The 26,190-nt window shown below is 38.3% G+C and overlaps 1 long non-coding RNA gene across 1 annotated transcript; it reads left to right on the top strand.

The window, feature by feature from the left end:
- The first annotated feature begins 962 nt into the window (after positions 1-962).
- LOC133556348 (uncharacterized) lies at positions 963-24,497 on the top strand. The gene is made up of 3 exons (XR_009807497.1): positions 963-1,824; positions 12,061-12,117; positions 24,418-24,497. It is a non-coding gene; the product is annotated as an uncharacterized LOC133556348 (long non-coding RNA).
- Positions 24,498-26,190: the final 1,693 nt, after the last annotated feature.

Genomic DNA, 26,190 nt, shown 5'->3' with positions numbered 1-26,190 from the left:
CCGGTCCGATGACCATGGATGAAGTACTGGCTGTCCAGAGTCGAGACCCAGGATGGACCGCTCGTCGGGACCCAGGATGGACCGCTCGCCTGTATCGGTTGGGGACATCTCTACGCTGCTGATCCGCTTGAGATGGTTTCCTGTGGACGGGACTCTCGCTGCTGTCTTGGATCCGCTTGAACTGAACTCTCGCGGCTGTGTTGGAGCCACTATGGATTGAACTTTCACAGTATCATATTAGACCCGCTCAACATCCATTGCTTTCGGTCCCCTAGAGGGGGGGGGGGGGGGGGGGGGTTGCCCACATCTGAGGTCCTCTCCAAGGTTTCTCATAGTCAGCATTGTCACTGGCGTCCCACTGGATGTGAATTCTCCCTGCCCACTGGGTGTGAGTTTTCCTTGCCCTTTTGTGGGTTCTTCCGAGGATGTTGTAGTCGTGATGATTTGTGCAGTCCTTTGAGACATTTGTGATTTGGTGCTATATAAATAAACATTGATTGATTGATTGATAGTGAGATTATATGGTCTTACCTGTACAACCTGAAAATCGGTGGGGTGTGGCCACGGGTATGGTGACCGCCAGTATCCCTGAGGGAAGCCACGTTTCTCGACGAGGCGAAGGCAGACGGTCGGGCCAGGCTGAGATTTTTTTTTTTTCCCTTATTTCTCCATGGTGGAAGTATCCGACGGTCCGCAGCTGCAGGAGGAACGACGCAAGCTCTCCGCTCATGTCTATGGTAAGAGCCGACTTATTACCACTATTTTATCACCGAAACCTGCCGGTTGACATGTGGTAGGGAACCATGTTCGCTTGACCGCTCTGTTCCATAGTAAAGCTTCACCGTCATCTTTCGGGAACGTAAACATGTGTTTGTGTGGCTAAAGGCGACCGCAATACACCGCTTCCCACCTACATCTTTCTTCTTTGACGTCTCCATTATTCATTGAACTAATTGCAAAAGATTCAGCAACACAGATGTCCAGAATACTGGGTAATTATGCGATTAAAGCAGACGACTTATAGCTGGGATCGGTGCTAGACCAAAATGTCCGCTACAATCCGTGACATCACGCGCACGCATCATCATACCGCGACGTTTTCAGCAGGATAATTCGCGCGAAATTTAAAATTGCAATTTAGTAAACTAAACTGGCCGTATTGGCATGTGTTGCAATGTTAACATCTCATCATTGAAATATAAACTATCAGACTGCGTGGTCGGTAGTAGTGGGTTTCAGTAGGCCTTTAAGTCAAACAATCTAAACATGCCATGTGGGTTACATTGTGTCACTTATTTCAAGTAATCGAAGGATGTCATTTAGGAAACATTGTGTCACCTATTTCATATGAGACATGTGATCACTTCCATGTGTGCTGACTATGACTCACTTTGCTGCTGCTGACTTTGTGCTTATATAAGGACAACAATTTAACACGCGGTCCAACAGTAGCTGCAGACCTCATCAAAAAGTCCCCATCACTTCCTGTTGCGCCCACGCTGTTTCTTCCATGAAAAGCAGCAAAATCCCCGCCAGCTTCTTCTATGTGCTTCACTCCATCTGCAGGTCAGCAGCGTGAGGTGATTCAAACATGCTGCGTAATGCCAGGGAATTACCCAAAGTTATTTTTCATCCTCCGTGTTTGCTCCATGGAAGTTTGCTACAGTCAGACAGGAAGTGACAACACGTTCTCTTGGAAAGGAAATGTTGTTTTTGGGGCGGCGGTGCCACATTCCAAGTGGAGGTGAAATGACTGGAACCTTTCAGGAAGTTCATAACTTGCACTTTTTCTGACCTTTTATTTACCCACCAAGAGAGAATGAGGTGAGGATCTGACTCTGACTCAAACGACTCTCATGTTTGGACTATTTGTTCAGGGGGCCCCGATCAGATATTGATACCTGATATTGGTCATCCATCCATCCATTTTCTACCACTTGTCCCTTTTGGGGTCACGGGAGGTGCTGGAGCCTATCTAAGCAAATGTCCTCCAAAAAGCACACGATAGCTTCTATTTTAGTCAAGTCATTTAGAAAAGGTAAACATGTTAGGCTATAGACTGCTGACAGTTAAACAGCAGCTAAGCACACAATAGCACACAAGCTACACAGGCAATAAGTAATTGAACATTATTGCAGTGTAACAACAATGTGTCAATATAAACAAGTGTCAAATGATTTCTTACACATACAAAGGCCCCACAGCAGAAGCGTATTATAAAGTCCAGTAACAAACGTGTCCGCATCGTTCAACTTACTGCGTCCTGATTTTAACTCTATGCTTTTCAAATATTTTGTATTACGCCACCCCAGGAATTAGAAAATATTTGTCCACTCTCCCCCCCCCGACTATATTATTTGTCTCTAAAATTGGTATAAGTACACTTCTGCTTAAAATTGTGTTGATCACCTTACAACAAAAAATTACTTTATTATCATTGATTTTTAGTCCGTAACAGAAAAAATTTAAAGTTCATCAATTTGTGTGCAATTTCAAAACGATACATCACATCCATCCATTTTCTACGGCTTCACATATTTTTTTAATTTCTCTTTAAAAATGAGGGGTAGAAAGAAGAAAAGCTTATTTAATCCTACACATTTCCCCTTCCTAGCAGCTACAAACACATTTGTTCACTTCCTGTTCTCAATTTGTAACAGAGTTGACATCAATGATTGCTACATATAGCACTTCTCTGACAGTAATAAGTAGTTGAGTCAGTTATTATTTACATGATGACATGTCTTCTTTTTTTCCTCGATAAGTTCAAGACAAATTCCTTAATTCTTCTTCTCTGTACTTTGTAAACACTTGTAGTTTGAACAATTTCTTAAACTGGATCATATTAGTACTTTGTTTTTTTAATCTATTCCATAATTTATTTCCACATACAGATATGCTAAAGGTTTAAGTGTTGTGCGTGCTTACAAAGGTTTTAAGTTACAATTTTCTCTGATGTAATATTTCTCTTCTTTTAGTGAAAAGAGTAATTGTACATTTTTGGGTAGCAGGTTATAGTTTGCTTTGTACATCATTTTAGCTGTTTGCAAATGCAAAAAGTCGTCAAATCTAAATATTTTTGATTCAATTAATAAAGGGTTTGTATGATCTCTATATCCAATATTATGTATTAGAGTAACTGATATTGTTTGAAATAAGGAAGCATACTTTTGTAATTATTTCCCCAAATGCATATTTGGCTGAAATTTCAAAAAATAAATCCTCATTTAAACTGTGCCCATTTTATCACCAACTTGAACCATTTTATATTGAAAAACAGAATTAAATAGACTCAATAAATTCAAATGGATCAGCAACATTATCTCAGGAGCACAATATATAAAAACAATTTCACCTACAAACCAAAAATGAATAAAACAATTAGTGCAGATTTTTTTTTTTATTATTTTCTTTTAATGAAAATAAAGTCAGGTTTAATGGCTACAATGAGCAAATTTTGTAGTGCACAGCTTTTTGTAGCAGGGTTTGAAGCATGATACTGATAAAGCATGTTGCCCAAGGTCACACTCAAAGGGACCCGCCTCACTATTTGAGAAAAAATGGCTTAAGTTAATGAATTATTGTGACCAAAGGGGCGGCATGGCGTAGTGGGTAGAGCGGCCATGCCAGAAACCTGATGGTTGCAGGTTCGCTCCCCGGCTATTGACATCCAAATTGCTGTCGTTGTGTCCTTGGGCAGGACACTTCACCCTTGCCCCCGGTGCCGCTCACACTGGTGAATGAATGATGAATGAATGATTGGTGGTGGTCGTAGGGGCCGTAGGCGCAAACTGGCAGCCACGCTTCCGTCAGTCTACCGCAGGGCAGCTGTGGCTGCAGATGTAGCTTACCACCACCAGGTGTGAATGAATGATGGGTTCCCACTTCTTTGTGAGCGCTTTGAGTATCTAACAATAGAAAAGCGCGAAATAAATCTAATCCATTATTATTATTATTATTATTACAAAGAAAAGTGACCACTCCATTTCAACCTAGACAGCAGAAATCCATCCCATAGGGTTAATAAGAAATAGGTTAGTGTTTTTCATACCTACCAAATTTCACTTCATCAAACCTTTTCTACCATTGCACACTACAAAATAATAAAATATTGTATCAATGTCGGTATTGTGTTGGAAGTGAAAATGTAGCATCAAGACACCTTCACTATTTATGGAGCAGCGGCTAAGTGGCCATTATCGTATCTTAACAAAGCAACCATGCCAGAGATAGACCAGTCGAAGTTAACACCTTGTTTGCCTGCTACCAATAATTTATTATACAATTAATGCACAAAATTAGACGACCCAGCACATATTTTCAGGTGTGTGTGAGTAACAGGAAGAAAAACTCACTTTGGTAGAAGTTGTTTGGCACCACCTGACTCTTCTTTTTCAGACTTTTTTCCTATGGGCAAAAACACCCTCTTGAATATGGGTCAATGTACACACTTTTTTTTAACTCACGTTTCAACAATCCAAGTATAAAATTAAGTTTTGTTTGATACAATTGGCACAAAGTAGAACTACTGAGACATAATGAAGAGGAAACAAGGAGCACAATACTGACACTTAGTGGCGGTTTATAGGTAACGCTGCAGTCCAACTTATTCATGGTTGCTCACAATGTACCTCCGGTTTGTTTGACATATTTTGTCCTGGTCAGTGTCAGCATTATGCTAGTTGTGTTAGTACACAAGAAGCCCAAGACAAACCTCAAGTTCCCGCCTTGTTTTGACCCCTTACTTTTGGAAAGTGAGGCGTTTGGCCGAGCTCAGCATATTTTGTCTGCATGGACGCTGTGTTGGCCCTGCAATGAGGTGGCGACTTGTCCAGGGTGTACCCCGCCTTCCGCCGGAATGCAGGTGAGAGAGGCTCCAGCAACCCCCGCGAACCCAATAGGGACAAGCGGTAGAAAATGGATGGATGGGTGGATGGACGCTGCTGTCTTCAGAGGGAGAAGACGAAATCTGAGTGTCTGGACAGACAAGTTTAGAATTGACCTGATTCAACACATGAAAGTCAGAACATTTGCTAGCAATATTAGCAGTATTATGCTTCAAACGCCGCTTCAAAAAGATGTGCTGTACAAATTGTGCTCATTGTAGTCATAATGTGTAAAAGATCCCTACTGGGTGGTGAGACTGCTGACATCAGATGTGTAAGTGGGACAGTATTGACAGCCAAACATGCATCAGATGTGAGAGATGACATCAGATGTGTAAGTGGGGCAGTATTGACAGCCAAACATGCATCAGATGTGAGAGATGACATCAGATGTGTAAGTGGGGCAGTATTGACAGCCAAACATGCATCAGATGTGAGAGATGACATAAGATGTGTAAGTGGGACGGTATTGACAGTCAAAGTTGCATCAGATGTGAGAGATGACATCAGATGTGTAAGTGGGACAGTATTGACAGTCAAAGTTACATCAGATGTGAGAGATGACATCACATGTGTAAGTGGGACAGTATTGACAGTCATAGCTGCAAATAATTAAAGGGTCATAGTAGATTCCATAGGAACTGCTTGGGGTCATTTTTGATGTATGACTGAAAGAAATCAATACAAATGCAAATGATTTTAAGTCACAAACATTTTTATGAAGAATACCTGGAATATGAGTATGTTACAACTTTTCATTTTGACTATTCCGTGGTGTCATTTTCCAGGGGTTAAAGTTGGTGATCGACACCAAATTGGCCCTAGTGTGTGAATGTGAGTGTGAATGTTGTCTATCTGTGTTGGCCCTGCGATGAGGTGGCCACTTGTCCAGGGTGTACCATGCCTTCCGTCCGAAGCAGCTGAGATAGGCTCCAGCACCCACGCGACCCCGAACGGGACAAGCGGTAGAAAATGGATGGATGGATGAATGGATGTTTCAGTATTAAATGGTTCAAGTCCGTCAAAAAATGTTTATAGTTTAGAAAAGTTGTGCAGTAAGCGCCTCCTAGAGGGCCGTCAAAAAATATGATTCTCAGCTGAATGGGGGTTAAATCACCACAAATGATTCCCTGGGCGGCACCGCTGCTGCCCACTGCTCCCCTCACCTCCCAGGGGGTGAACAAGGGAAGGGGATGGGTCAAATGCAGAGGACAAATTTCGCCACACCTTGTGTGTGTGTGACAATCATTGGTACTTTAACTTTAACTTAACTGTGGTCCTCAGATGTAATAGACTTTTCCACCACTTGTGACAGTAATGACAATATCAAACAAAGAAGAAGTCTGGAGCTAAAGTCATAAAGAAGTTTTTTAAGCGCACTTTAATTTAATCGTGTTTATATTAGAAACATATTAATTTAGTTTATTTTATGACAACATAATTGTCTGTAAATTTATTTTTGCTCAGTGTTTTATGAGTCCCTACATACACAGTATATTTGGTTAGTACTTATTATTCTAATCCGCCTGACCAAAGCCTAAGTGTTGTGTGTTCAATAAATAATATTTTTGTAATCAACACATAGTTTCATATCATTTGACAAGGTTGAAAACTGTAAGTAAGTTACATGTAATTATTGAATATGAATCAAATCAAGAGTAAGATTACTAATTCAGTTTGAATTTTTGAGTAGCCCTCTTTGTAGTGGAAAAGTTGGGCACAGAGGTCGAAAAGGTTAAGGACCCCTGGTCAATAAGATAAGAGAGCTACTGTTTTAAAAGTATCAAAAGAGGCCAGTGTGAGAGTTATTAGATAACTAAACACTTCCTGTTCCTGGGCTCCTTTTGACTTACTTTTAAAGTTCCTGCAAGTCATGTTGCATCATCACCGGTCAGTGCGACGCAACACCTGCCAGTGTGATGCAACAACAACTTCCCCTTTAAGAACCCACAACTGTTCTTCAAGCTGATTGTTGCACATTATATTGCCTAGAAGATTTACTTCCACATCTTTTTTCCACCAAAGTAAAGTTTTCTCATTTGATGGCGTCACAAGCAGGAAGGGAGATTAGATCAATTCTTCAGACTTGGCCATGACGCTGTCACGCAAAATTCAACATTTTGATTTCAGCACAGAATACCTTTATCATTGAACAACCAACAATTGCAATCAGTCATGGCCACTGATGTGAGGTTTCAGGCCTTAACTTAAAGATAAACATTTTGTAACCTTCAGCTACACAAAGATACAAAATATGTATGTAAATATATATTTCTAAGTATAATACAACATTTGATTGTGCCCCCTGTCTATGTCCTGACACCGTTTTACTTCGAATACAACACCAGTAGTGGAGCCAATATTGATGAAATATCTGCAGGAAACCTACTTTTGTGACTTAAACTTGTATTGTTCTACATTTTGGTATGTTTGAAAAGGTTTGATGAGGTGAAAAAACAGACATCCGTGGTAGAAAGGACAAACACTAACCCAGTTGTTCTCAAACTTTAGTACTACAATAATGACAACATTAAAATACAGTTATGTAGTAGATCTAAGTATTCATTAAGTAGCACCATTATAACATTAAAATACAGTAGTGTAGTAGACTTAAGTATTCATTAAATACCACCATAACGACAACATTAAAATATAGTAGTGTGGTAGACCTAAGTATTCATTAATACCACCATAATGACCAACATCAATTACAGTAATGTAGTAGACCTAAGTATTCATTAAGTACCGCCATAATGACAACATTAAAATACAGTAGTGTAGTGGACCTAAGTATTCATTAAATACCACCATAATGACAACATAAAAATACAGTAATGTAGTAGGCTTAGGTGTTCATTAAGTACCACCATGACAACATTAAATACAGTGATGTAGTAGATCTAAGTATTCATTAAGTACCTCCATCATGACAACATTAAAATACAGTAGTGTAGTAGAACTAAGTATGCATTAACTACCACCATAATGACCAACATTAAATACAGTAGTGTAGTAGACCTAAGTATTCATTAAATACCACCATAATGACAACATAAAAATACAGTAGTGTAGTAGGCCTAGGTGTTCATTAAGTACCACCATGACAACATTAAATACAGTGATGTAGTAGACCTAAGTATTCATTAAGTACCGCCATAATGACAACATTAAAATACAGTAGTGTAGTAGACCTAAGTATTCATTAAATACCACCATAATGACAACATAAAAATACAGTAGTGTAGTAGGGCTAGGTGTTCATTAAGTACCACCATGACAACATTAAATACAGTGATGTAGTAGACCTAAGTATTCATTAAGTACCGCCATCATGACAACATTAAAATACAGTAGTGTAGTAGAACTAAGTATGCATTAACTACCACCATAATGACCAACATTAAATACAATAGTGTAGTAGACCTAAGTATTCATTAAATACCACCATAATGACAACATAATAATACAGTAGTGTAGTAGGCCTAGGTGTTCATTAAGTACCACCATGACAACATTAAATACAGTGATGTAGTAGACCTAAATATTCATTAAGTACCGCCATAATGACAACATTAAAATAAAGTAGTGTAGTAGATCTAAGTATTCATTAAGTACCACCATAATGACAACATTGAAATACTGTACTGTTAGTAGACCCAAGTATTCATTAAGTACTACCATAATGACAACATTAATTACAGTATTGTAGTAGACCTAAGTATTCATCAAGTACCACCATAATGACAACATTAAAATACAGTAGTGTAGTAGACCTATGTATTCATTGAGTACTACCATTATGACACCATCAAATACAGTAGTGTAGTAGACCTAAGTATTCACTGCCATAATAGCCAACATTAAAATACAGTAGCACAGTAGGCCCAAGTATTTATTAAAAACAATGCAGAGGTTTTATTTAACAAGTACATTTCAATATTTTTTGCCCACTGTAACAATACACACAGTTTGAACAGCGACACTGTGTTTGAATATTTAATGAAGGTATTAATTAGTTGGTGTACCACCAGTTTGAGAATCACTGCACTAACCTATGAATTATTATTCAAGTTCAAGTGGAGTGGTTATTAATTTTTTTGTCAACACAGTGAAGTAGGTAGAAGTTGAAAAATGCGGACATTTTTGTTATTGGATACTTCAATATACTTCTGCCTTGAAGACTATGTACGTGTAAGTTATTTGCAATTATAGTTATTGATACTTGCTGTTTTGGACTGTTTAATAATTTTTAGCTTGTGTGCTATTGTGTGCTTAGCTGTTGTGTAGCTGCTAGTAGCCTACAGCTTAACATGTTAAGGCCGTCAAGATCACCAATGGGAAGATAATAAGGTTTGGTCAAATCCAAAAGACATTCTGGAACTTTAGCACCACTCATTAAAAGATTTTCACAAATAATTTCCAAAAGTGAAAAAATATGTTTCTCCTTTAAAAACTGCTGCAGTTGAAATGGTTTAGTTTGTGTAAGTATGTCTCCTTCCTGAATATTTGGATGTATGCATCTTGTTTTGGAGCCGTAGTAAGCGCCATGGGAACATGTGCATGGGCATGTGATGTCCTGTACCTGGCAGAAGGGTTCTGGAATGTGGGAGCACTATGTGTTCTCTGTAGTCCTGCTTTTGTTTTGAAGAAACTCTCTCTCTCTGGAGCCTCATTCATGTTGTCCAACAACATGCTGACTACGCTTTAACCCCCATGGCTGTACTCTAAAACACACACACACACACACACACACACACACACACACACACACACACACACACACACACACACACACACACACACACACACACACACACACACACAAACACACACACACACGTTAATGTTGTTTGTTTTGAAATAATCTTTGTGGGATATTTGTACCCCACCCCGTCACTGTCTGAGAGCATCATTTAGCACACTCATTAAAACCAGAAAATGCATTTTCGGTAGAAATTGCTTGTGAATGCTGAAAGCCGATGTCAAACTAAAATATTAACGGTTAGAATGTTTTAATGACCAAAAATGTCTTTGAGGTGTATGCCTGCAAAGACAGCTAATAAAAGGCTGCATGCCATGTTAACATGCTAACAGTATAGATTTGTCAAGTATCAAAACTTTTGATTCTTAGGTGTATACCTGTAAAATTAGCTAAACCAAAAAGCTTGCATAGCATGCTAATGTGCTAAAGTTAGGATGGTGACATGTGTCAATTACCCAAAATATAATACCCTGAGGTGTATACTTGGAAAATAAGTAAGAAACGCTAGCAAGCTAATGTAAACATGCTAAAAATTAATATGCATCAAATACTAAAACATTTTTTTAAGCGTATACCTTTAAAATAGTTAAAAAACAAAACAACAAAAAAAGCATACCATGTTTTTGTGCTAACAGTTAACATGGGCCAAGTACCAAAATACATGATTCTTAGGTGTATACCTGTAAAATTAGCTAGAAAAAAAGTTGTAGCATAACATGCTAACTTGCTTAAGTTAAGATGGTAACCTACGTGTTGTATACCAAAATACAGGACTCTGTGGTGTATACTTGCAAAATCAGTTTTAAAAAAGCTAGCATGCTAAGAATTAACATGTGTAATGTACAAAAATATGATTTTTTTTTGGTGTATGCCTTTAAAAATAGCTAAAATAAAAGGATAGCAAGCTAATATTAGCATGTTCACTACAGCAAATTAGCATGCTAAACGTTAACATGTGTCAAGTACCAAAATATAATACTCTGAGGTGTATACTTTCAAAATCAGTAAGAAAGGTTTGCAAGCTAATGTTAACATGTTAACAATTTATACGCATCAAGTACTAAAATATGAATAAAATATAGTTAAAAAAAAAAAAAGAAAAAAGACTGCATGACATGTTAACATGCTAACAGTTAACATGGGCCATGTACCAAAATACATGATTCTTAGGTGTATACCGGTAAAATTATCTAGAAAAAAGTAGCCTAATATATTAAAGTTAGGGTGGTAACTGTTAACATGTGTCGTATACCAAAATATATAACTCTGAGGTGTATACTTGCAAAATATTTTATAAAAAATACCAAAATACATGATTCTTAGTTGTATACCTGTAAAATTAGCTGAAAAAAGTAACATAACATGCTTACTATATAGGCCTCTGAGATGCATACTTGCGAAATCAGTTTGACAAAGCTAGCATGCTAAGAAGTAACATGTGTCAAGTACAAACATTTTTTGGTGTATACCTGTAAAAATAGCTAAAAGAAGATAGCAAGCTAATGTTAGCATGTTCACTACAGCAAATGAGCATGCTAAAATGTATTGTGTCAACTACCAAAATATGACTGATGTGTATACCTGCAAAATCAGTTAAAAAAAAAGGCCAGCATTCAAACGCTAGCATGCTAATTTGCAAAAGCTAGCATGGTAACAGTTAGCATGTGTCAAGTACCAAACTATGACTGACAAAAAGCCAGCCTGCTAATGTTAGCATGTTAACATTTAACATACGTGAAATACAAAATATGCAATTATTTTTTGGTCAAAAAGCTACTAAAAAGTTAATTTGCCAAAGTTACCGTGTGTCAAGTAACAAAATATATAACTCTGGCGCTATAGACCTGTAAAACCAGCAAAAAAAGCCAGCATTCTAACATTAGCATGCTATTTTTCTCAAGTTAGCATATGTCAAGTACTAAAAGATATGGCTCTAAGGCAGAGGTCGCAAACTCAACTTACCTGGATGCAGGAACTGGGTGAGGCTGGGTCAGGGGCGTCGCCAGACATATTTCACTGGGGCACGTGCCCCACTGTTGATCTGCAGTGCCCCAGTAAAAATGTCACCAATAAAAAAAAACCCTTCAGAGTTTTAAGTCTACATAACATAGACAACCGCGCACATACTACTTAGTATGGTAATTGCTTGCTACTGTATTCACTCCACTAACAATGAGCACATGGCTAATTAATATGGTAATTTATTCACGTGTGGATCGAGACTTCGGTTGAGAGAGAGAGAGAGAGAGAGAGAGAGAGAGAGAGAGAGAGAGAGAGAGCGAGAGAGAGAGAAAGAGAGAGACAGAGAGAGGGGGGGCTGAGAATCACTGCGTGAGGTAGGTAACGTTAGCCAACAACAATTTGTTAATTACATTATTTTGGTTTTGATTTGACTCAAACTGTAACTCCTAGATGGATATCAGAAAGTTATTCGCCCGCAGCAGAGAAGCAGCAGCAGGAACGAAAGATGTAAGTGAAGTCCTAGCTAGCTAGGCAACATCATTGTCTTAAGTTGATGCTAAGTTAGCTAACGTTATTCCTTGTATCAAGACAAACATATTCATTTGCTGTACGAGCTGTCGGGGGAATTTCCAATGAACATAAAACATAATGTTGGTTATTGTCTGCTGGTTCTGCATCAATGATGATTTGGAGTAAGCATGTGTGAGTTGAGTACTTCTCAAATGGTTTATCTTCAGGAAGAAAAACATTTTTCCATATCATCAAGTCGTGAGCCAAATTTTTAAATCATTCAAGTTTATTTCACAGAAAAATAGCACAGTAGATTTGTCTTGTTAATCGGTGTGACTTTGACTAAAATAATCTTGTTTTGTCACGAGAAAAATGGCTAAAGCTAAAGCATCTGGTTTTGTTTCCAGAAAAAATAGTAACATTTCTGTATTTGTTTTCAGAAAGATTAAAATTATCTAAAATTATCAGGTTTTGTTGCCCCATTTAGATTTTTTAAAATATATTTCCATGTCTGTCCTGAGTCCTCCTCCAACTTGTTAGTCGGTTTGCCTTTTGCTAAAATATTCTAGTCACTAGAAAAAAGGCTAAAATAATCTGGTTTTGTTGCCACAATTAGATTTTTTTCTCCCTAAACTTTTTTTTTTCATGCACACATCTGACTGCGACTCACTGAAAATGACACACAATCCACTTTTATGTCACGACCCACCAGTTGGGAACCACTGGTCAACTGTATAACAGTTACTGTAATATTTCCGTGTCTGTCCAGAGTGATTGACCACTTTGCAAAAATGAAAACGAGACGTTACAGTTTACTTCTCAGAAAATGATTCCCTGAACGGACACACAACAGTTCATTTATTCTACTACTGTGGCTTTATTGTTTTGTGTATATTTTATAGTTTTGTGTATCTGAAATAGGATTCGCCACATTGCCATAAATGGAAATTAAATAATATAAAAGAACCCAGAGATGTAGGGGTGCTTTATTTTTTGTTTTACTTTTGTAGATGTTAAATTTGCAGATGATTACTGCAACATATGTTTCAAAAAGATTCATTGCTCTTCCTTTTTGCTTTTACCAGTAGCAGTTTAGAAGTCTGGAGTAAAAAAGTGCACAAGTAGGTCAAATGTATTAGTTAATTTCAGGTGGTTAATCAAACATCCATACAACATAATCTGATATGATTTCATGGTTTAAAGCACTATTTATGTATTTTTTATGATAAATAAGTGCTAAAAATGTTTTTGCTTGGGCGCTTTGCACGCTCACATGAATTATTTGTGCCCCAGGTGTGCCCCAGTACAGTATTAGGTCTAGTGACGCCCCTGGGCTGGGTCGCAAGAAAATATTTTTCTGGGAGACTCCTGAATTTCAGTGCACCCCCTGACAATCTACCGGAGCAACCATTCGCCCGAATTTGTCCCAATTTTCACCCGGCCGACATTATTAAGGGCTGGCGTGACTGCACTGCCTTTAACGTCCTCTACAACAGTGGTTCTCAACCTTTTTTCAGTGATGTACTCCCTGTGAACATTTTTTTAATTCAAGTACCCCCTAATCAGAGCAAAGCATTTTTGGTTTGAAAAAAAGATATAAAGAAGTAAAATACAGCACTATGTCATTAGTTTCTGATTTATTAAATTGCATAACAGTGCAAAATATTGCTCATTTGTAGTGGTCTTTCTTGAACTTGGAAAAAAAGATATAAAAATAATAAAAAAACTTGTTGAAAAATAAACAAGTAATTTTAATTATAAATAAAGATTTCTAGACATAGAAGTAATCATCAACCTAAAGTGCCCTCTTTGGGGATTGTAATAGAGATCCATCTGGATTCTTGAAATTAATTCTAAACATTTCTTCACAAAAAAATAAATCTTTAACATCAATATTTATGGAACATGTCCACAAAAAGTCTAGCTGTCAACACTGAATGTTGGATTGTTGCATTTTTTTTCACAGTTTATTAACTTACATTCATATTTTGTTGAAGTGTTATCCATTAAAAACATTTATTAAGTATTTATGTATGACTGCTAATTTTGAGAATATTTTTGATAAATCTCACTTGAACCTTGGCTTACCATGAATAAGAGGTCTACTGCTCTACATCTCGTCATTGCGCAAGCTTTTACATCACACAACCAAAGTGACAGCTCTATATCATGTTGTGCGAGACTTGTGCATAACACACGTTGGTGGCTGCAAGACATACTTATTCAACAGCTATCCAGTTCACACAGAGGGTGGCCGTATAAACAACTTAAAAGGCCTACTGAAACCCACTACTACCGACCACGCAGTCTGATAGTTTATACATCAATGATGAAATATTAACATTGCAAAACATGACAATACGACCGGTTTAGTTTACTAAATTACAATCTCAAATTTCCCGCGGAGTTTCCTGTTGAAAACGTTGCGGAATGATGATGCGTATGATGACGCGTACGCGTGACGTCTCAGGTTGGAGGGGACATATTAGCCCAGCACCACTTACGGCTAAAAGTTGTCTCTTTTCATCTCATAATTACCCAATAATTTGGACTTCTATGTTGCTGAATATTTTGCAATTTGTTAAATTAATAATGGAGACTATAAAGAATAATGCTGTTGGTGGAAAGCGGTGGATTGCAGCTGCCTTTAGCAACCGAGACACAGCCTGTGTTTCTTTGTTTGTTGTGAAGCTTTAACACAGAGCGGTCAAGCGAACATGTTTTCTACGTCAACCAGCAAGTTTTTGGATGGGAAAATTGTCGTATTAAGTCGGCTCTTACCGGAGACTTCAGTGGATTATGGGACTTCCTCCAGCAGCTCAAAAAAGGAATCTGTTATCTTGGCTCCTCCATCGGCTTCTCTGAGGGACACTAGTGTTCACCGTAGCCATCCTACTTTCAGGTAAGTCTTTACAATCTCACTAAAACACTATTAAAACAATAAGCAGATAAGAGATCATCCAGAATTATCCCAGTAAATGTGTCTAATTACATCTGAAACGGTCCCACTGCTGCCGCCTGGAGCCGTCGCTTTTTTTTTTCTCTTTTTTTTTTTTGTGCTTCACTCTATCTTTCCTTATCCACGAATCTTTCAACCTCGCTCAAATTAATGGGGAAATTGTCGCTTTCTCGGTCAGAATAGCTCTTGCTGCTGAAGGCTCACATTATAAACAATGTGAGGATGTGAGGAGCCCTCACACCGGTGACGTCACGCGCACATCGTCTGCTACTTCCGGTAAAGGCAAGGCTTTTTTATTAGCGACCAAAAGTTGCAAACTTTATCGTCGATGTTCTCTACTAAATCTTTTCAGCAAAAATATGGCAATATCGCAAAATGTTCAAGTATGACACATAGAATGAACCTGCTATCCCCGTTTAAATAAGAAAATCTCATTTCAGTAGGCCTTTAACACTGTTACAAATATGCTCCACACTTTGAACCCACACCAAACAAGAATAACAAACACATTTTGGGATAACATTTGCACCCTAACACAACTTAAACACAAGAGAACAAATACCCAGAACACCTTGCAGCCCTAACTCTCCCGGGCTACAATATACACCACCTCAACCGACGCAAGTAGGGAGGGTGGGGGTGTGGGGGGTTGGTGGTAGCGAGGGTGTGTATATTGTAGCCCGGAAGAGTTAAGGCTGCATGGGATTCTGGGTTTTTTTTCTGTTGTGTTTATGTTGTATTACAGTGCGGATGTTCTCCTGAAATGTGTTTGGTGTGGGTTCACAGTCTTGCACAAATTTGTAACAGTTTTAAAAAAATTTTTACGGCCACCCTCAGTGTGACCTGTGTAGCTGTTGATCAAATATGTCTTGCAACATCATATGTGGGTACTGCACAGCCAGATTCAACATATAAATGGGCTTGCATGCTGTCTGTACAGGATGTAGAGGGTGCTTAAAGCAGTGCCATTATGGCACCCCATGAGTATTGTCGATTGGGTAAAAATCGGCAGGGTTTTCTAGAGAATAGATGCCTTGAAATTAAGGGGACTCTCAGGAAAATTGGGAACGTTGGCAAGTATGACGCTGTCAAGCTCCGTTCATATTAAACTCGCAACTCGCGGGCCGCACCTACATGAAATTGTCATATCAAAGTACGGTCCGCAAAATAGCGTCTCGCGGGCCGCATTTGGCCCGTATGTTTGAGACTCTAGGTAGTATACTTGCAAATCAGCTAAACAAGCTAGCATTCTAACATTAGCATGCTAATTTGTCAAAGTTACCATGCTAACAGTTACATGCTTCGAGTTCCAAAATATGACCGAGGTGAATACCTGCACAATCAGCTAAAATAAAGCTAGCATTTTCACATTAGCATGCTAATTTAACAGTTGAGATTTTCAAGAACCAAAACATGACACTTTGTTGTATATTTGAAAAATTAGCAAAGAAAAAGTTAGCAGGCTAGCAATCTATCATTATTACCAAGGAGCATTTGGACTTTGAAACAGTTTGAATTTTTAAAACCTTTTTTTTTTTTTAAGAGAATAGGTAATAAAGAAATGTAGGAAAAACTGGATTTATTTCCCAATAAAAATAGCCTGCATGTCCTGAATAAGTGGAATGTGTTGACGGTTAGAATGGTTGAAATCTGTAGGAAAATGTGTAAGAAGACAAAATGGTAGAAATGGTGGACTTGAAAAGTGTAAATTCCGAAAAAAACAACATAATTTTATTTAACTTTAAAATGTATTTGTTTGAACTTTGAGGGTGAGTGGAATGTGTTATTTGTGGACTGTTGGAATCAACTGAGAAATGTGGAAATTGTGAAACTTGGGAAATGTGTTCATTCCTTTTGAACAACAAACAAATGTGACATTTTTGGAACTTTTTGGAAAAATGAAAATAAAAATGGAGCAATAATAATCAGAACACTTTATTGTGTGAATGCTGCCAAGTTGGAACCCCCAGGAAAAATTATGCGGTTCAACATCTGCTTAGCGGAAAGGTGCACACTTGAATACACAACAGTTAGTATCAGCCAGCGCGTGTCAACTTTGGCGTTGGAATACGAAGAAAAGCAGACAAAGATCTGATTTTAACACCTAAACCAGAGGTCAGCAACCCAACATGTTGAAAGTGCCATATTGGACAAAAAATACAAAAAACTAATCTGTCTGGAGCTGCAAAAAGTTAAGTCTTATGATGAAGGCAACACATTAAATAAGTGTCTCAGAGGGTGAGGTATCTCCTGAAAATTACTGGCTTAAAACTGCCAAAGGTATAGATGTGTGGGCCCAAGTTAAAGGAAAGGACAGACTGTCTTCTTCTCATGGATTTATTACAATCTTTGCAAGCTGGGTAGGCTTCACGGTGGAAGAGGGGTTAGTGCGTCTGCCTCACAATACGAAGTTCCTGCAGTCCTGGGTTCATATCCAGCCTCGGGATCTTTCTGTGTGGAGTTTGCATGTTCTCCCCGTGAATGCGTGGGTTCCCTCCGGATACTCCGGCTTCCTCCAACTTCCAAAGACATGCACCTGGGGATAGGTTGATTGGCAACACTAAATTGGCCCTAGTGTGTGAATGTGAGTGTGAATGTTGTCTGCCTATCTGTGTTGGCCCTGCGATGAGATGGTGACTTGTCCAGGGTGTACCCTGCCTTCCGCCCGATTGTAGCTGAGATAGGCGCCAGCGCCCCCCGCGACCCCAAAAAAAGGGAATAAGCGATAGAAAATGGATGGATGGATGGGCAAGCTGTGTAACATTTGCTGTGGTCTGGAACAACATGGTAACATTTGCTGTGGTCTGGGACAACATGGTAACATTTGCTGTGGTCTGGAACAACATGGCACATAAACAACCATCAGAAATACATACAGATATGTCATGAGACATGCAAATATAAATAAATACACAGAGGACATAAGCCAAGGAAATTAAGTAAACTCAAATATACCTAGAAACGAGGCGTGATGATGCAAAATGTATACACAGCACATCAACAAAGCTCACCTTTGTGCATTCACACACAGCATAAAACATTTGGTGGACAAAATGAGATAACAAAGGAGTGGCATAAAACACGTCTTTTTGTGGCAGCGACGGAGAAAGTTGTACATGTAAACCAACTACGGTGAGCTGATTGAATGCCAAAATTAGGAAAAAACGGCGCTGGCCAAATACTGTCATCGGTGAAGCATAAACACAAACATTTTAAACAGTGGGCTTTCTAGCAACTAGGAAAGTTTATGTTTCGTTTTTCCTCCTATAGAAACATTATTAAAACAACAAATATATTTTCTCCCCGTCTTTTTCCATTTTTTAAAAAGCTTCAAGGAGCCACCAGGGTGGTGCTAAAGAGCTGCATGTGGATCGAGAGCTGACTCCCAACTTAAACTCTGAAGTCTGCAAGTATTAGTCCATACAACTGATTTTAATGATGTCAATGCGCATCATGGGAATAAAAGCTTAACTTAAAAGACGTCCCTTAACGTCGACGTGCTAGATTCCAAAGGCCTGTGCAGAATTTGACACACCTTGATTGGCTCTTACGAACACACTAAATGGTGCTTCAGACTCTAATGATGCATTCAGGAAGGCAGCAGAGAAGCGTAGAAGAAGCATCTTGAGAACTGAAGGTTCATGCGCTTTCTTAAACCATCTGGGATCGTCAGTGCGAGAGCTCATTAAAGTGAATTAGCACTTTGTGTCTTGTATATCCGGCAGTTATCAACCCTTAAACTATAGTGATCACTTATGAGATCTGACATGTTGTACAGGCCTTCCTTTGACGCCCTGGAATAGGAACAATAGGCTGGTGCATCGGACTGCTAACCCGTACAGTAATTACCATATGCAAGTTCGGCAGAAAGTGGGTGCGTATGCTTTATGCGCGAGTTAGACTGAAATGCTAATGTTAGCGTGCCAACAGTTAGTATGTGACAAGTACCAAATTGTATGACTCTGGGCTAGCATGATGCTAACAGTTGTGTCATGCACCAAGTTGTGTCACTCTGCGGTGTAGGGCAGTAAAACAAGATCAAACATTTAGCATTCCAACATTAGCAAGCTAAAAGTTAACATGTTACAAAGTTATATGACTAAGGTGTACAACTAAAAAATGACCATGCCAATGTAACATTCTAACATTAGCAAGCTAACAGATAACATGTTACATACCTGTACAACTTTATATGACTAAGGTGGGGGTCAGCAACCCGCAGCACTGGAGCTTTTTCATAAATGGAAAAAGATGGGGAAAAATATATTTGTTATATTAATAATGTTTCTGTAGGAGGACAAACATAACACAAACCCTCCTAATTTTTAGAAAGCCTACTGTTTGATATGTTTGTGTTTATGCTTCGCTGATGACAGTATTTGGACAGCGCCATTTTGTCCTACTAATTTTGGTAGTCCTTGAACTCACCGTAGTTGGTTTACGTGTACAATTTCCTCCGTCACTGCCACAAAAGATATTTTATGCCACTCCTACTTTGTCACATTTTTTCCACCAAACATTTTATGCTGTACATGAATGCACAAAGTTGAGCTTTGTTGATGTCATTACCTTGCATGGCGTGCTAATAATCAATTCCAACATGCTATTTAGGCTAGCTGTGTGTACATGTTGCATCATTATGCATCGTTTGTGGGTGTATTTGAGTTCATTTAATTCCCTTTACTTATGTCCTCTCTGTATTTCATTTATATTTGCATGTATGTTATTGTTACTGCATTTCTGATTGTGTGCCATGTTGTTCCAGACTATAGCAAATGTTACAATTTTGTTCCAGACACATCAAATGTTACCATGTTGTTCCAGACCAGAGCAAACGTTACCCAGCTTGCAAAGCTTGAATAATGTTCCACTTCAGTGGAAAAACTATTTAGTTGAACACCTGGCATCCGCTGTCAACTTTTCTCATTGGTGCAAATTGGATCTGCGGTCAGAGCATTCATCCATTGTCTACCGCGTGTCCCGTTTGGGGTCGCGGGGGTAATGGAGCCTATTTTAGCTGCATTCGGGTGGAAGGCGGGGTACACCCTGGACAAATTGCCACCTCATCGCTGGGTCAACACAGATAGACAGACAACATTCACAGTCACATTCACACACTACGGCCAATTTAGTGTTGCCAATCAACCTATCCCCAGGCATCGGCACCGATCCGATGGGTGCTTTGGGGCCGAGCACCCACCGACGTGGGATTGATAGCAACTTTCATTCTTTATATATACATATGTATATATATTTATATGTGGTAAACTCCATCTAAGGCTAAATACCGGCACGAGACCAATAGAGGACAAGTACCTCAAGGGAAAGTTGAAAAGAACTTTGAAGAGAGAGTTTAACAGGGGTGTCGCCCTGTTGTTGCTGTTAATCAACAGCAACAACCAATGTTGTTGCTGTTGATTTTGTGACGAGTTTGGGCCATTTAACATGTTGACAATTGAGGCACACAAAAGGAAGTCTGTAATTGACGAAGTCTCACCATTGATCCTGATAATGAACTAAAGTCACAATCATCTTGACTTCCTATGCCCGAGTGAATGAAGTTCATACTTATTCAACAGCCATACTTGTCACACTAAGGGTGGCAGTATGAACAATGCCAACACTTTTGTAAGCATGTGCCATATAGTGACGACAAACACATTTTGGAAAAATATTTGCACCACAACACTACATAAACACTACGGAACAAATTCACAGAATTCCCAGCAGCACCGACTCTTCCGGGACCCTACAATATAAACAAACGCCGTTGGCGTAGCTACACCTAACAGCCACTGTAATGATACCACATACAATTGAATAATTGAATAATTCTACTATGATTACATCGATATTTTTTAACATCACAAAACTTTCTTTCGTTTTTTTTTTTTAATTTATATTATGTTTATAAACTCAGGAAATATGTCCCTGGACACGTGAGGACTTTGAATATGACCAATGTATGATCCAGTTATGATTTGGTATTGGATTGATACCCAAATTTGTGGTATTATCCAAAACTAATGTAAAATATCAAACAACAGAAGAATAAGTGATTATTAAATTTTAACAGAAGTGTAGATAGAACATGTTGAAACAGAAAATAACCAGATAGTAACAGTAAATATCTGTTCATGATTCATTTTCTACCACTTGTCCTTAATAGTTTTGACAAAATAATAGAATGGGAAATGATACAATATGTTACTGCATACGTCAGCAGCTAAATTAGGAGCCTTTGTTTGTTTACTTATTACTAAAAGACAAGTCGTCTCGTGCAGTGGTTCTCAACCTTTTTTCAGTGATGTACCCCCTGTGAACATTTTTTTAATTCAAGTACCCCCTAATCAGAGCAAAGCAGTTTTGGTTGAAAAAAAAAAGAGATAATTTGTAGTGGTCTTTCTTGAACTATTTGGAAAAAAAAGATATAAAAACAACTAAAAAATTGTTGAAAAATAAACAAGTGATTCAATTATAAATACAGATTTCTACACATAGAAGTAATCATCAACTTGAAGTGCCCTCTTTGGGGATTATAATAGAAATCCATCTGGATTCATGAACTTCATTCTAACATTACTTCACAAAAAAAGAAATCTTTAACATCAATATTTATGGAACATGTCCACAAAAAATCTGTCAACACTGAATATTGCATTGTTGTATTTCTTTTCACAGTTTATCAACTTACATTCATATTTTGTTGAAGTATTATTCAATAAATATATTTACAGAGGATTTTTGAATTGTTGCTATTTTTAGAATATTTTTGAAAAATCTCACGTACCCCTTGGCATACCTTCAAGTACCCCTAGGGGTACGCGTACCCCCATTTGAGAACCACTGGTCTAGTGCAGTGGTTCTCAAATGGGCGCACGCATGACGTGAAATTTTTCAAAAATATTTTAAATATAGCAACAATTAAAAAATCCTTTATAAATATATTTATTGAATAATACTTCAACAAAATATGAATGTAAGTTCATAAACTGTGAAAAGAAATACAACAATGCAATATTTAGTGTTGACAGCTAGATTGTTTGTGGACATGCTCCATAAATATTGATGTTAAAGATTTCTTTTTTTGTGAATAAATGTTTAGAATTAAGTTGATGAATCCAGATGGATCTCTATTACAATCCCCAAAGAGGGGACTTTAAGTTGATGATTACTTCTACGTGTAGTAATCTTTATTTATAATTGAATCAGTTGTTTATTTTTTAAACACGTTTTTAGTTATTTTTATATCATTTTTTCCAAATAGTTCAAGAAAGACCACTAGAAATGAGCAACAGTTTGCACTGTTATGCAATTTAATAAATCAGAAACTGATGACATAGTGCTGTATTTTACTTCTTTATCTCTTTTTTCAACCAAAAATGCTTTGCTCTGATTAGGGGATACTTGAATTAAAAAAAATTTCACAGGGGGGGTACATCACTGAAAAAAGGTTGAGAACCACTGGTCTAGTGTGTTCACTATTTTATATAAGGACACAATTGCAAAAATAAACATATGTTTAATGTACCCTAAGATTTTTTGTTCAAATAAAGCCAATAATGACATTTTTTGTGGTCCCCTTTATTTAGAAAAGTACCGAAATACTTTTGGTACCCGTAGCAAAATAGTGGTATCGGGACAACACTAATACACGGTTTACACACGCACACTGGCAGAAAAGTAGATCGGTGCCTATGTCCCTAGGTGCATGTCTTTGGAGGTGGGAGGAAGCCGGAGTACCCACACTGTCACGGGGAGAACATGCAAACTCCACACGGTAAGATCCCAATCCCAGGATCGAACCCAGGACCTTCGTATTGTGAGGCACATGCACTAACCCCTGCCCGCGGGCAGAGCCGTTGCAATAAAAAAAAAAAGTGTACCTTGGCTGTGCAATCAATCAAGCATACTGCAGTCCTATTGCGCCGCTCTCTTGAATTACTTGGTATTACAGGACAATTAATGTGGTCCTAATTAATACACAATTTGCTCGATTCTGTTGTTTTTGGCGGGCCGGATCAAAAACACCAACTGGCCGGGCGTGGCCTGCAGACGGTAGTTTGCTCACCGATGCTTTAGAGGAAAGAAACCCCAATTCTCCAAGTTTCACTCCAAAAACACCAATGGTTGGTGAAAGGTTTTCATTCCTTTGATGGTATTTTAAATGCTGCTTAATTAATATGACCAAGTTTGTTTAAATTATTTCACTGCAGCATTTACTTAATTTTGTGTTAAAGAATTGAATGTAAATACAAACTGATTTAAGTTTGGTATATAAAAAATACAATATAATACAAACCTTTTTTTTTACAATTCTGTTAAATTGCAAAACTTTACATATAGGTGTTTTTCTTACATCTATCGGGCATCAACCGTGCGACTGTGCCAGCAAATTGAGGGTTTCACGTTCGATCCAAGCTTATGCCATCCTAGTCACGTTCGTTATGTCCTTGGGCAAGACACGTCACCTTTCCTCCTGATGGGTCGTGGTGAGGGCCTTGCTTGGTAGCTCTCCCGCCATCAGTGTGTGAATGTGGAAATAGTGTCAAAGTGCTCCTGGAAAGTAGGTAAGGGCTATACAAGTACAAAAATTTACCATCCATTTTCTACCGCTTGTCCTTCTTGGAATCGTGGGTGTTCTGGAGCCTATCCCAGCTGCATTTGGACATAAGGCAGCGTACACTCTGGACATGTCGCCACCTCATTGCAATTTGTCTTTCTTCCATTCAAAGACTGATTGATTTAAAACATTTATTATGTTAACTTTCGTCTGTTTAGAAAGGTTTATGACCTTTTGAAATTAGGTTAAAGTTGGGATGGAACTTAAATCAAGTTGTCCTTGTGTCCTTTGGAGGAAGAAAGACGTAGACTTGACGATTAAAATCCGAAGCAGTTGTCGTTCCAGTGTATTTATTAGTAGCCAGCGAAAAGGCATATTCTTGAAATGGCGGATTTTAAACAGAGGTCACAAACACCGGAAGTTTTGTATATTACCCGAGGGAGCATGGCTATAGGATAGAGTTGCCAAAATGGGAAGCGTTTTCAGAGTTCTTTGCATGCATATAACATAATTTTACATCACATTTTTAATGATAATAATGTTCGTAAATAATCTACTAAAGATTAAAAACATCTAAAAGGTACATTACATGGGATATTTAAGTGTCAAAAAGACAGCCAGAAGAGGTTGGTAGATAAGAATACATCACAAGGTGAAATATACTAGAAAAGTTCATCTTGATTTTAAAAATGTTCTTTCGGGTTTGCCTGGCAGCACTTTGTGCTGATAGAAATGTTTTTATTTTTTTCTTAATTTTCCTCTTTTATTTTTAAAGGCATGCTTACATTCCTGTGGCATAAAGATCCGTGCACCCACGCCCCCAGTGCCACGCCTTTGCCGTGTCACCCCCGAGGTATGATTGACAATGGAGCAGTGCCCATGTTGGCTGCAGCTCAAAGCTGGAGCAAATCCCAGCTGATTTGGGGCTAATCAAATATCAAGACAAATAATCATTCACACCTATGGACAATTTAAATTCTCCGATTAACCTTTCAATTGTTCACTTCCGTCCCGAGGGTTTACCCTTTAAAAACTTTAAGTAGTGTATACTAGAAACAAGGAGTGAACAAAATTGATATGGATATTGTCCAGATAATCATTATGACATGAAGAAAGAGTAGGAATAAATAAACTCTGCTTCTTTCTACTCCTTTTCGGACATGTTGAGGTGTAAAACTGTTGACTTTAGTTTGTGTACAAATGTAACTTGGAATGCATGTCTGGAATAAAACAAACTAAAGTTAACCTATAGATTGTTTTCAGAACATGGGAGGAAGCCATAGAACCCAGAGAAAAGCTAATAAACACAAACCCCACACAGAGTAGCCCAAAATGGAGATTTGAACCCTTGATTACCTGACTGTAAAGCCAACATGCTATTCACTAAACCAGACCTGGGCAAATTAAGGTCCGGGTGCCACATGCGGCCCGTTAAGCCTTTCAATCTGGCCCGCCGGACATTCCCAAATAATTTTTTTAGATCTTTAAAATTGAAACTGTAGCCGCCATTATGATGTGCACCGATGTTTAAAAATTACCATAAGTATTGAACTACACAAAGTATTTCAATGGTTGGAATCTGCGCTTTTGCATTATATACTAGTTACTATGGTAATCTAAGTCACAACAGCTCAGAAAAGGCATCAAACAGAGTGTCAGCCTGAAATGCGGGTGTCAGGGACAGACGCGGAGAGAGATTTTTACAAAAAAGTTCTAAAGCTTAGTGATCCGTCAAATATAACATTCTTTTCAGGGTTTTTGTTACCCTTCGCATTCATATTTTGCAGTTTGTTGCATTTTTGTTGCGTTTCACTTGATTGTAAAATATGTTGATCAAGAAGGGGTGTGATGTTCCTTTGTTGTCAATATTCAGTGTTTTATCGTTCATAGTTAATATTGTAAATCATGCATTCTTTATTTCAATGTACCGTTTAAGGCGGTCTGTCACGTTTTTAGCATTCAATCAGACATTATTGTGAGGTTTTGTATTAGTCTTCCTAAAATTTGTAACCTGACTCTCGTCAGATCCTTTTAGTTTGCTGAGTTCCACACAAAGTTCTGGGCTTGAGGGCATTGCAAACTCCTTCAAGATAGCAAAAAATAATGAATCAATCAGGGTCGCAGGACGGGATATCAGATGTGACAGCGCCGAAGCGACTGTTTGATTCATTCAACATTGGCGGCACACATCGAGGAGTCGTGTGCAGACATTGATTCTGTTATTACAACTGTTTTGCGACATCGATCGTCAACTGACATTGCTGCATTGTTTCAGTAAAAGTTCTCTAACTTTTCGCTCTGTCGTTATCCAATATGTCGGCTGTTCTGTTTTGGATTTCCCAGCATCGCTCTCATTAGCCTCACGGGTTGATTTCAATGTGAGTGGTTGAAGAAGAAGGTCATTCAATATAACAGACAAGTGGTTTATCCAATCACATACAATTATTTTTATTTTTTTTAAAGGCCCTGCCTTCTAAAATACATCTAGTATTGAGAAGTCCCAGATCTTTGTGTGGAGCTCAGCGAACTATAAGGATCTGGCGAGTCA

This window comes from Nerophis ophidion, linkage group LG07 (genome assembly GCF_033978795.1).
Source record: "Nerophis ophidion isolate RoL-2023_Sa linkage group LG07, RoL_Noph_v1.0, whole genome shotgun sequence".
Classification (NCBI taxonomy): Eukaryota; Metazoa; Chordata; class Actinopteri; order Syngnathiformes; family Syngnathidae; genus Nerophis; species Nerophis ophidion.
Note: the sequence above shows the minus strand (reverse complement) of the source record. Positions and strands in the feature narration are given on the sequence as shown.